Source organism: Microcaecilia unicolor, chromosome 5, assembly GCF_901765095.1.
Source record: "Microcaecilia unicolor chromosome 5, aMicUni1.1, whole genome shotgun sequence".
NCBI lineage: Eukaryota > Metazoa > Chordata > Amphibia > Gymnophiona > Siphonopidae > Microcaecilia > Microcaecilia unicolor.
In genome coordinates this window covers 267,337,259-267,350,853 of record NC_044035.1, presented here as the reverse complement: position 1 = coordinate 267,350,853, position 13,595 = coordinate 267,337,259, and the positions used below count along the sequence as shown (strand labels likewise).

The following is a 13,595-nucleotide window of genomic DNA, read 5'->3' as shown; positions in this document are numbered from 1 at the left end:
TGATGATATGATTTCTTGTTTCATATTGTTGACGGTCTGCATTTTCCGTATGGGTGGTATATTGGTGTATTAGATTCTGCCCAGTGTAATATTTATGGTACAGTAAGGTTCTGAGTGTGTTTTTGCACAAAGTTGTGCATAGTGTTTTGGAGCTGAGCGATTGTGGTTAGTATATGCTTTGAGCAACCACTTTATTCTTTGACATATGATACATATCTAATGTCTAAATTTAATAAAAGGTATTAATTGTGACTTTTATTTTTATTTATTTATTTTTTCTGTGTGTTATCAGACAATTATGGATTTAAGCTCCACCCCTGGCCCCACCCCTAACCCCGCCCCCTTTAGCCTCCCCAAACAGTTGGGCCACCGACCGCCTAGGTGAGTGAGCATGTGAAATAGCAGTACCATATATACTCATGTATAGGTAGAGGGTAGTTTTGAGACTCAACCTATACACAGCTCATAAATGCTGTGACTCATGTAAAAACTGAAGCTCCCCTCCACCTCTGGCTCCAACATTGCTTCCCCTCCATCCTTCCCTTCCATTATCGTTTATAGCTTATTGAAGTTTGAAATACCCTCAAGCCTAACTGGCAGATCTAGGCGATTTACATAGGTGCAAAATCTTCTCAAAAATGAAAAGAACTACAATATTCAATAGAAAAGGGAAGGATAGCAGGCATACAAGAAGCTAATCACACACAGGACAGGGAAAAGAAGGGTGGAGGATTGGGGAGGGAAAGCCAGATGAGAGAATTAGAGTAGGTAAACTGAAAGGAAAGGGGGGAAGAAGCAGCATAGGGGAAGGGGGTGGAGAAACAGCATCTAATCCAAGGTAGATATACACTAGGTTGGATAGAAGGCCTGAGTGAAAAGCCAGGCCTTTAATCCTGCTTTAAAATTCTTAAAGTATGGCTCTGTTCAATTATGTACAGGGATGGAATCCCAATGGGAGAGAGCTGCAAAAAAGAATGCACAATGGCTAGTGGACTTGAACTGGGCTAGCTTAGGGGCACAGTTAGGACCACACAATGATTGCAGCGATATATCTAGGTCGCCTGCATAGGTCGCCTGCATTCTGCTCTGGAATGACCCTATGACTCAATTTCCTGTTTCTGCATGGATGAGATAGGTCAGTGGAAGGACTCCAGAGCAGGATGCTCGCAGCCTAGATATATCGCTGCACTGCCTCTGCTCTATAGAAGCCAAGATTGAAGGTAAAAGGAGGTGGGGAAAGGGATTGAGATGCCAAACTGCAAGCTGGCAGAGGAAAGCAAGTGGAGGGAAAGATGCCGGATTATGCTGCTGGTGGGGGAGGGGAGGTTCAATTAATTTTATTTGCTGCTAGGAGGAATAACTCATAGATAAGATGACCCTGCATTTAAGGCATTCTGAAGTTAAAATTTCTTGACTTATACACAAGTATACATGGTAAAAGAATGGGGATGAAGTGAGGGGAGAAGTTGAGAGTTAGTATGAATGACATGGAGGAGGGGAGAGGCACTGAAAGGGATAGAGTACTGTGGAGGGGTATGAAAGAAGAAGAAGGAGATAGGTCTCTGAAGGAGCTGAGAGGATGAAAATGGGGTTAAAAATAGAAAGAAAGAGGGGATAGGTTAGAAAGTTTAAAAAAATGGCTTGGAGGCAAGGGAAGGCAGGAGAGACAGGGATGAAACTGGGGCTGGTGAGGGAATAAGAAGCAGTGGAGGGTAGATGAGAGCTGGGAGGGTGAGTTCAGAGGATGGAAATGGGGTATAAAGACTAAGTGAAAAATAGAGGGGGATGGGAGATGGGGAAGGAGAGAGACAGAGGGGACAATGGGAGTGCTGGAGAGGGGATGAGGGAAGTAGAAAAAGCTGGTAAGCAGACAAAGGTAGAAAAGAAAAAGGGGTTGATATTCAACTGACAGCGCTCAGCATTTTGGTAACCGCCGCCAGCGTTATGGCCAGAAATTCAATGTCGGGCAATGTCCGGACTCCAGCATTGAACTTCTGTTTCTGGAGCCGCTAAACCATAGCTGGCTAAATGCAATATTCAGCACTTAACTGCCTATGGGTACTGCATAAAGATATGACTGATTTTTATGCAATCCTATTTATGCAGTTACCTTGGCTGAATATCAGCACTTAACTGACCAAGTGCCAACACCACCCCTAGAATGACACTGAAATAGCCGGTTTTGTTTTATTTATTTAACACATTTATATCCCACATTTTCCCACTTAGTTGTAGGCTCAATGTGGCTTACACAACACCGTAGCGGTAGGCTCCGGTTCAATAATATAAGTACATAGTAAATTCATAGGCATGTAATAACATTAGTATAGGCAACAAAGAGATAATGAGGGGATGGTGATAGAAGTCTAGTACAGTCCATATTTTCCTGTGTCGCAGAAGTAGAGGATTAGTTTGGGTCTTGGGGGCAGGCCTTCTTAAACAAGTTGGTTTTCAGTAATTTCCTGAAGTTAAGATGGTTGTGGATAGATCTCACGGTTTTGGGCAAAGCGTTCCACAGTTATGTACTTATGTACGAAAAGCTGGATGCATAAGTTGATTTGTATCTAAGTCCATTGCAATCTGGGTAATGCAGATTTAAATAAGTTTGGGATAAGATGGTACTGTTTCTGGGTAGAAGTTTTATGAAGTTCAAGATGTATCCAGGAACTTCACCTTAAATAATCCTGTGTACAAGAGTGCAAACCTTGAAGGCAATTCGTTCTTTGGTGGGAAGCCAATGCAGTTTTTCGCGAAGGGGTTTGGCACTTTCAAATTTTGGTTTTCCGAATATCTGGCTGTTGTATTCTGTGCAGTCTGAAGTTTCTTGGTTAGTTGTTCTTTACAACCTGCATAGATTCCATTGCAATAATCTAACTAGCTTAGTACCATTGATTGTATTAGGTTGCGAAATACATCTGGAGGGAAGAAATGTTTTATACGTTTAAGTTTCCACATTGAGTTGAACATTTTCTTTGTAGCTAAATTTACTTGACTTTCAAGTGTCAGATTGCGGTCAATTATGATGCCAAGCAGTTTTAAACTATCCGAGATTGGGAGAGAGTGGTTTGGGAAGTTTAAGGTTGAAGGCTTATACTTATTGTGTTGAGATGAAAGTATGAGACAGTGTGTCTTTTCGGAATTTAGTTTCAGTTGGAATGAATTTGCCCAAGCATCCAATGTGTTCAAACCAATCTTAATTGTGTTGGTGATTTCTGTCAAATCGTGTCTGAAAGGTGTATAAATTGTAACATCATCAGCATAAATAAATGGATTAAGGCCTAAATTGGACAAGGATTTGGCCAGTGGGATCATCATTATGTTGAAGAGTGTTGGTGAAAGTGGTGAACCCTGAGGGACTCCACACACTGCTTTCCAGGAATATGATATATTTGAATTCGCTTTTACTTGGTATGATCTAGAGGATAAGAAACCTTTAATCCATCTGAGTACATTTCCGCCAATCCCATAGTAATCAAGGAGATTTAATAAAATATCATGGTTAACCATGTCAAATGCACTGGACATGTCAAATTGGAGGAAAAGTATACTTTTTCCTGTGGCTATTTCTTGCTTAAATTTGGCCAGAAGAGTAACTAAAACAGTTTCAGTACTATATAGGGAGCGGAATCCTGACTGCGAGTCGTGTAGTATAGAAAACTTGGCTAAGTAATTCGTGAGTTTTAGGCATTAACTGGTCATTTTCAATGGCACTAATTGGTTAAGTGCTGCTGAAAATGACCCACAACATGGAGTACCCCTATTTGGTACTTTCCTCACAGTCTAGGGCAGAACTTTCCAGGTCTTAGAAAACTGACAGCATGTCAGTGGTGTGCGGTCAGGACAAGGAGGTTTAATGACAGGAGGTGGCATGAGCCTATCTGGCTCATTATCTGGGCTGATGGCAGTAGGTGGAACTTGTCTTTATATTGATCAGAACAAAACAGTAGCAATCGCTATTGAAAACAATTGCAAACTTGTGAGGTTTATATTTTTTATTTATTTGAAAGCTTCCCATATGTAAATATATATTATGAAATAAAATTGAAAATCACCAAAACAGTATTAAAAATTATTATAGCTGGTAGAAACAGCAGTAATAAACTCTCTGTGGGACTTTTACAAAGGTGCGCTAGCGTTTTTAGCGCACACTAAATGCTAGAGACATCCATATATTCCTATGGGTGTCTCTAGCATTGTCACGGTTGTGCCCCTGTTTCATGCTCTCATTCATCTCGCCACCTGGTGGTCAGACCTGGTTGCTGCGATGGACTGTCTGTTTGCTGTTTCCCATGTTCCAGAAGTCATGCCGGTCCGGTCCGGATCTTCCAGCCTTCCAGACTGGCTTGGGATTTTTGGAACTTAGCAGCATCCTTACCTGGTGAACTCCCTTGTATATGGCCTTTATTAAGCACCTGGGAACTTTCAGACTTTGCCTTGGCAACAGAGGTCTTCAGTCCTGTTCTTGTCGGTCTGTTGCGATTCCTGCCCTGAAAGCTTGTTTTGCCTGTTTTTGACCTTGCTGGTTTCCTGGTTTATTCTACTGTCTGCTGCCTGCCCAAGTCTTCTTGTTTCCTGGTTTGTTCTACTGTCTGCTGCCTGCCCAAGACTGCTTGATTCCTGATTTACTATTGATTGCTGCCAGCCTACAGACTTCGTGTGGTTCCTGGTTTCCCTGCTGCTTGACTGCCTGCCGGTAAGACTCTGCGTGATTCATGGACTATTCTCCTGCTTCTGCTTAGTGCTTCTGCTCCAGTCCAGCTGGTCCAGTCCAGTCTGTGCCCGTCTGTCTGTGGTCTGCCTTGCCTCCTGTTTGGGTGATTTGCCTGCCGCTGCTGCTCCTCGGCAGTGGCCCAAGGGCTCACTTTTCCTCACCAGCGTGACAAGCATTTAGGGCATGCTTATTTTTAGCACATGCTAAAAACACTAGCGCACCTTTGTAAAAGGACCCCTCTGTATTTTGTGTTCATTTTTCTATACTGTTTCATACATGGCCAAATCTCCGTGGGAATATCCTGTTTCCTGATGGGTTCATCTTAACTGTTGTTGTAATTTGCCTTGGGAAGCCTGGTGTTTAAAATGGAATAAATTGAAATTAAACGGAAGTAAAATTAAAATCTTCTTTCATTGGGGTACATGGAATCACATCTTCACTTCATCTTTTTTGTAGAGGTTTGCATTTTAGATACACAAATGGATTTTTCTGATTTGAGAATGTTTCATGGACAAGTGGTTTTATAAGTGAAAATAATAAAAAATAAATATTTGGTTTCATGCAGATCTTTCATTTGCTGAAACATAACTAAATGGGCTACAGTCCATTGGTTTTCTGATATTTTGATCTTGTGATGACTTATATTGTGCCAAAACTGAAAACTCCTATCTCTTCTTTCTGGATAATAATAACATCAAGGGAGCAAGTCGATGGATATGTTGGAAACATTTAACAATGCTGAGATTAGCATATATACTGTAAGCCCACAGGTGTGCTCTCAGGTGTGCAGCAGCCCTCTAGTGGCTCCTGCCTGGCCTCACCAGCCTTTTGCTTCAGTGAACAACCTTGAAGCTAGACTTCTCTGTGACTCCGGTGACTTGGGCCTCTATGTTTGGGCCCCTCTTCCCCTCAGGGTGACCTCTTCATTAACCTCTGGTCCGAGACCTGCCTTCCCGCTGTATCTCCTGGTAACCGACCCCCTTACCAGTTCTTCTGGTGGGGCCCCCTGGTCACCCTTCTCTGGAAGATAGCACGGATTCCACTGCTTTCAGAAATATGCAAATTAGCTGAGTAAATGTAAATTCCATTTATTAGAGCTAGGCTTCAGTCATGTGGGAACCTTTCTTTCCAACTATTATTCGTTTACTACAAATTCACTCCCTGAGCCCATTTACTGTGGGACACCTGGGTCTCAGGGTATAACAGCCACCACCCCTGGATAGGACCTTCTTTACTCTCATTAACCTTACGGTCCTATCCTCCACTCCACGGCTGTTTGTTCATTTCAAACACTTCACAGTTCCAACATCAATACTTTGGGATCTTTCCTTACCCCAGGACATCCAGCCTGCCTCAGCTTCTCACACACACAGTTCCAACCTCTGTGGACTTCTTACCCCAGGGTTTTCAGCCTGCTTCTCAGTACTTGGGACACACAGTCCTGGGACACACAATCTCCCCTCCTCAGTACTTGGGACACACAGTCCAGGGACACACAATCCCCCCTCCTCAGTACTTGGGACACACAGTCCAGGCTTCATGTCTCCAGGTTCCCATCTCTTCTCCTTCAGGCAAAACTCCCGCCTCTACTGAGAGGAAGCTATTTATGAGGTGTCCAATAAACCTCCCCACCTCTTGAGACCTCGCCCCTCTGGTTCCAGAAAGATCTGGGTCTAGAAGTCTCTTTTTACTCCCCCCAGCTATCTCCCTGGAGCTCCCTCTACTGGCCCACGCAAGTCAACACTCAGCTAGATCCCTGGAGCTCCCCCTAGGGACCAGAATGGGCATTTTCCTGGTTTTCAGTGGGAGAGCGCCCTCTGGCGGCCTCCTCAAGTAAGGGCAGACACTGTGTTTATCACAATACCCAACCAGACATTCAGTGCTGAAATGAATTTTGCCTAAGCACATTCTCAAAAGTATGCCTTAATTTAGGCATATTTAATGGAGGGACCCTTTTACTAAACCGTGTAGGCATCTACACGCGCCCAGTGTGTGTCAATTTGGAGTTACCACCCAGCTACCATGTGGCCCTTGCAGTAATTTCATTTTTGATGTGCGTCCGCTATGCACGCCGGAAAATAATTTTTATTTTCTGGTGCGCAGCAGAAACTGGGCAGTAATTGTCATTCTACGTGTGCAGACAATTACTGCACTGTTAACAAATGAGACCTTACCGCTAAGTCAATGGCTGGTGGTAAGGTCTCAGACCCAAAATGGCCACGCAACAATTTTTATTTTGACGCACGTCCATTTTCAGAAAAAAGGGCCTTTTTTACAGGTGCGCTGAAAAATGGATCTGCAGGCACCCAAAACGCACCAACACTAGCACACCCCATTTTTCAGCACACCTTAGTAAAAGGACCCCAGAATAAGCCTAAATTTCCATGTGGTTTAGTCGTGGGCAGTTATGCCAAGTAAACCTTGTAATAAATGCCAATGCCTAAATTATGTGGAGACCAGGTGTATTTTACAACCACTTGCATAGATTTTAGAAATGCCCACTTCACCCTCTCCCAAGTCCAGCATTTCCCCTACTCTCTTCCCTCTATCCCACCTGTACAGCACCACCCCCTCTCTCTACCTCATCAGAATTGCCCCTTACATAAGTACATAAGTAATGCCATACTGGAAAAAGACCAAAAGCCCAGCATCCTGTCCCCGACAGCGGCCAATCCAGGTCAAGGGCACCTGGCAGCTTCCCAAACGTACAAACATTCTATATATGTTATTCCTGAAATTGTGGATTTTTCCCAAGTCCATTTAGTAGCGGTCTATGGATTTGTCCTTTAGGAAACCGTCCAAACCCTTTTTAAACTCTGCCAAGATAATTGCCTTCACCACGTTCTCCGGCAACGAATTCCAGAGTTTAATTACGCGTTGTGTGAAGAAATATTTTCTCCTATTTGTTTTAAATGTACTACACTGTAGTTTCATCGCATGCCCCCTAGTCCTACTATTTTTGGAAAGCGTGAATAGACGCTTCACATCCACCTGTTCCACTCCACTCATTATTTTATATACCTCTATCATGTCACCCCTCAGCCATCTCTTCTCCAAGCTGAAAAGCCCTAGCTTCCTTAGTCTTTCCTCATAGGGAAGTCTTCCCATCCCCGCTATCATTTTAGTCGCCCTTCGCTGCACCTTTTCCAATTCTACTATATCTTTCTTGAGATGCGGCAACCAGAATTGGACACAATACTCAAGGTGCGGTCGCACCATAGAATAATACAACGGCATTATAACATCCTCACACCTGTTTTCTATACCTTTCCTAATAATAACCAGCATTCTATTCGCTTTCCTAGCCGCAGCAGCACACTGAGCAGAAGGTTTCAGTGTATTATCGACAACGACACCCAGATCCCTTTCTTGGTCCGTAACTCCTAACGTGGAACCTTGCATGACGTAGCTATAATTCGGGTTCTTTTTTCCCACATGCATCACCTTACACTTGCTCACATTAAACGTCATCTGCCATTTAGTCGCCCAGTCTCCCAGTCTCGTTAGGTCCTTCTGTAATTTTTCACAATCCTCTCGTGAATTAACAACTTTGAATAACTTTGTGTCATCAGCAAATTTAATTACCTCGCTAGTTACTCCCATCTCTAAATCATTTATAAATATATTAAAGGGCAGGGGTCCTAGCAGTGACCCCTGAGGAACCCCACTAACTACCCTTCTCCATTGTGAATACTGCCCATTTAATCCCACTCAATGTTTCCTATCCTTCAACCAGTTTTTAATCCACAATAGGACATTACTCCTATCCCACGACCCTCCAATTTCCTTCTCTCTTCTCTTCCCTCCCACCCACCTATCCAGCATCACCTCCTCTGTTTGTCCCTCCCCAGGTCCAGCATTGTCCCTTCTCTCTTCTGTCTGCTTCTACCCACCTATTTAGCATCACTGCCTCTCTCTCCCACTCTCTTGCCCAGTTCAGCATTTCCCCTCAAATCTCCCTACACCCCTTCTGCTGCTAGTTTTAGGCTCACAGTATCAGTGAGCAGAGCAACCATGATAAATACTGGGGAGCCTTCAAGTCCATGGACTCACAAAGGCCTTGTTGGTCCCCAAGTCTGATGTGTACAGAAAGCATTAGAGGGAGTGGGACTATTAGGGCCTTCATGAGTGCATATGCTCAAAAGTTCCACGGTACGTATTGTGGTTGCTTCATGGATTATTGCTGAAGGTCCACAAGCAGCAGCAGAAGGGTGTGTATGTGTGTGTGCGTGTGTGTATGGGGGGTTGGCATGGGTCCTGTGATGTGATGTCTCGCCTACTGTTCCTGAACAATAGTCATCACAGCTTTTGATGCCCCAAACATTGGTGTCCCCCGTCCTGCTGTTCTTACCGGGTTGCGCCGACCTTGATTACAACTCCTCCCCATGGCTTTCCATGTAGGGAACTGGCTAGAGAATTCCTCAGATAGGTTATGCACCATGCTGATGTGGTGGCAGATTGTATCTCTGCAAGCTAAGGGTTTCTTTTACCAAGCTGCGGGAAAAATGGCCCTGCGCTAGCGGCGGGAGCCGTTTTTCCTGTGTGCCAGGGCCCTTTTTACCGCAGTGGGTAAAAAAGTCGCCAGCACACATGGCTATATGGTAAGAGAACTCTTACCGCATGGCCATGCTGCAGGGACCCTTTACTGCCACCCACTGAGGTGGCGATACGGCTCCCACTCTAACCCAGCGGTAACCAGGTAGCAGGCGTGAATGCCTGATTACCGCCGGGCAAGCCATTTCCGGGGTGGCATGTGCTTGGGGCGGGACTACTGCCGGGGACCGGATTGGGCCGGCGGTAGTCCCAGAAGAGCAAGCGGTAAGCCTATGTTAGGTTTACCACCGCTCTGTGAAAGGGCCCTGAAATTACTACATATACTGTATTGCACTATGGGAACATATTGGAATAACTGAGGGAGTTTTTTTTTCCTTTTTTTTAACAGCAGTTGTGGACATAATCAAAAACATGGATGCTAGGCAACTCATGACCCTGGAGTCACACATACAAATAAGCCAGGTAGAAAAATAATGCATGGGAAATTCCACACTTTGAAATTTTGTCTCAAACAAATTTCGCACATAGTTTATCTATGTGCTAATAGCTAACGAGCTGCTTTGCATGATTTTGACTCTCAACAGCTCATTAACTATTGATATAAATACAATTTCACCCATTTAAATTTATGCATGATATTTTACTTTTTCCAAAGGTGGAAAAACTTTGCAAAAATGACTGTGTGCCAAAAAGGTTTTACAATGCATGATGTCGCAAATAACACACGTGGTCTGTGATTTGTCTGGCTGCTCTGTCGATTTTATGTCTTATTTTATATTACTGTAAACCACTTTGATGTGCTTTGGTTCAGAAGAACATAAGAATAGCCATACTCAGACCAATGGTCCATCTAAGCCAGTATCCTGCTTCCAACAGTGGCCAATCCAGGTCACAAATACCTAGTAGAAACCCAATTAATAGCAACATTCCATGCTACAATCCTGGGGCAAGCAGTGGCTTCCCCCATGTCCATTTCAATAACAGACTAGTTCCTCCAGGAACCTGTCCAAACCTTTTTTAAACCCAGATATGCTAACCACGGTTACCACATCCTCTGGCAGCAAGTTCCAGAGCTTAAATATTCTTTGAGTGAAAAAAATATTTCCTCCTATTTGTTTTAAAAGTATTTCTGTGTAATTTTATTGAGCGTCCCCTGGTCTTTGTACTTTTTGAAAGAATGAAAAATCAATTCACTTCTACCCATTCAAAGGGTGGTCAAGTTAAATTTATAAAAATTAATTCCCATTTTAGTATGCAAAGTCATTTTTGTGAAGGTTTACTCCATGTAGTACTTTGGCCTCTGGGTTTACTAGGCTGGTATCAATTCTTTAAAATTTATATTTTTTTAAATATATTTTACCTGTTTTCTTTGTGTCCATCCCTTATTATTCTGATCTTAGCTCTTGCACTGACTCCCAGCTCCCTGTCAGCAGAGAGATTGCTGCTCAGCCTGAGAGTCCCCAGCTGTGAGATGCTCCTGTGTGGTGCTGGGTGGGTGAGTGGCACCGAATTGAGCATGCTTGGAACTGCTCAGTGGCTGAAATACTGTAGCATCAAGGCTGGCCCTACTATTGAGCAACTATGAGTCCAATGTTCAGCTGTTGGCAATCAGCATTTTCTTGACCACCACCGGTGTTATACCCAGAAATTCAATGCCAGGTCACGTCCAGGCTCCGGCATTGAATTTCTGGGTATACAGAGCTGGCAAAAACATAGCAAGATAAAGTGCAATATTCATCATTTAACCGACTATGAAGAACCATATAAAGACTGGATTGAGTTTTCTGCAGTCCTATTTAAGCAGTTATCTTTGCCGGTTCAGTTCTGAATATTGGCATTTACCCAGCTAAGTGCCAACTCTGCCCTGGAATGCCCCCAAAACAGCTGAGTTTGACTTGAGTGCTAACCAGGCATTTTTCAGTGGCACTATCCCCCAGATTCCATATAACACACCTAGATATCCGCATCGAAATCCAAGCATATTCTACAGCAGTGTGCGTAACTTAATTGGCTTAACAAGCTAATCAGCATTGATAACAGCTCTTAACAAACAATAATGAGCACTAATTGGCAATAATTTGAAATTTACGCGCACAAATGCATTGCACCTAACTTCTAACATGCACAGGTATAAAGGGGTATGGTTATGGGCAGGGAAATAGGTGTTTTCTGGGCGTTCCAAAATTTATGCGTGTAGTTATAGAATATGGCCCAGTGCGCCTAAATCTACATGCAGGGATATACGCCACATTTTTGTTGGTGTAAATGGAGGCGTGTAGTTTTAGGTGCTGAGATACCAACTAAGGGTTCTGTTTACTAAGGTGCGCTAGCGTTTTTAGCGCATGCACAGAATTAGCATGCGCTGTGTAGGTGCCCATAGGAATATTGTGGGTGCCTAAACAGTGCTTGCTAATGGTTAGTGTGTGCTAAAAGCACTAACGCACCTCTAGCCCAGCTTAGTAAATGGGACCCTAAGTGTATTCTATATACTGCACCTAAATCTAGGCGTCACTTATAGAATATGCTTAGTCGGCATTGATTTCCATGCCGATTCTTTAGGCGCCATATATAGAATCTATATATGACGCCTTTACGGTTAAGTGCCTCTGAAAATGCTGGGTTAGTCCTGGGCAGGTGATTTAAACAGCCAGGAGTCTCCCCTGGACATTTAAAACCTTTTGGATATAGGGCCCCATGTATTTTGCATATGACCTCATTTTTCTGCCCTGCTTTTCAGCCCTTGCTGACTTGCAAATGAGGCCCCACAGTAAGTCTCCGCACATGGCCCTGTATCTTCCATGGACCACCCCTGCTGGCAGTAATTATTGAGATCATTTCTGCAATGTTTCATTATGAAACAGAAACAATTCTGTATACACTTATGATTAGGGTTACCATATTTTGTCCCCCCAAAAGTAGGACACATGCCCGACCCCCACCACACACTCCGCCACACCCCCTCTCACACCCTGCCCCACCCATTTCACGCCCTTGCTCCGCCCTCCCTGTCACACACCCCGTCACACCCCCTCCCCATTACCCCCCTCCCCTTAGCTTACTACTGCCCTGGTGGTCTGGTGACCTCTTCTACCTTTGGGGCAGGAAAGAGCCCCCTCTTTCCTGCCTGGAGCGCTGCCCTGCATGCATCCTTCCTGTTCCTGATCTCGGCGCCGATTCAAAATGGCCGCCAAGAGTTGAAGTCTCGCAAGGTCACTTCAACTCTCGGCGGCCATTTTGAATCAGCGCCAAGATCAGGAACAGGAAGGATGCATGCAGGGCAGCACTCCGGGCAGGAAAGAGGGGGCTCTTTCCTGCCCCGAAGGCGGAAGAGGTCACTACTACTACTACTACTACTACTACTACTTAACATTTCTAGAGCGCTACTAGAGTTACGCAGCACTGTACAGTTTAACAAAGAAGGACAGTTCCTGCTCAAAGGAGCTTACAATCTAAAGGACGAAATGTCAAGTTGGGGCAGTCTAGATTTCCTGAATAGAGGTAAAGTGGTTAGGTGCCGAAGGTGACGTTGAAGAGGTGGGCTTTCAGCAAGGATTTGAAGATGGGCCGGGAGGGGGCCTGGCGTATGGGCTCAGGGAGTTTATTCCAAGCATGTGGTGAGGCGAGGCAGAAAGGGCGGAGCCTGGAGTTGGCGGTGGTGGAGAAGGGTACTGAAAGGAGTGATTTGTCTTGAGAGCGGAGGTTACGGGTAGGAACGTAAGGGGAGATGAGGGTAGAGAGGTAAGGACGGGTTGCAGATTGAGTGCATTTGTAAGTTAGTAGGAGAAGCTTGAACTGTATGCGGTACCTGATCGGAAGCCAGTGAAGTGACTTGAGGAGAGGGGTGATATGAGTATATTGGTCCTGGCGGAAGATAAGAAGTGCAGCAGAGTTCTGAATGGATTGGAGGGGGGATAGATTGGTAAGTGGGAGGCCAGTGAGGAGTAGGTTGCAGTAGTCAAGGCGAGAGGTAATAAGAGAGTGGATGAGAGTCACTAGACCACCAGCAGGGCCGTGCCTAGGGTCTCTGGCGCCCCCCTGCAGCCTATCAGTTGGCGCCCCCCCTGCAGACTATCAGTTGCCGGCGGCGGCGGCGCCCCCCCCCCCCCGTGAAAATGATCGCTCATCACACTGACAGGAATTGTCAGCAATATTCTTAGAAAGAAATTACTATACATTGCAAAATAAGATAGCAGATGTAAATTCTCAAAGTGGACATATTCCAAACACTAAAATGAAAATAAAATGATTTTTTTTCTACCTTTGTTGTCTGGTGACTTTCTTTTTCTGATCATGCTGGCCCAGTATCTGATTCTGCTGCTATCTGTCCTCT

The 13,595-nt window shown here is 44.5% G+C and overlaps 1 long non-coding RNA gene across 1 annotated transcript in view; it reads left to right on the top strand.

Annotated features, from left to right (window-relative positions):
• The window catches only part of LOC115471407, a 67,529-nt gene that overhangs the window by 1,721 nt on the left and 52,213 nt on the right, over nucleotides 1–13,595 (top strand). The window contains exon 2 of the long non-coding RNA XR_003942323.1: nucleotides 9,654–9,727. This is a non-coding gene — a long non-coding RNA (uncharacterized LOC115471407). The remainder of the gene's footprint in view (nucleotides 1–9,653; nucleotides 9,728–13,595) is intronic.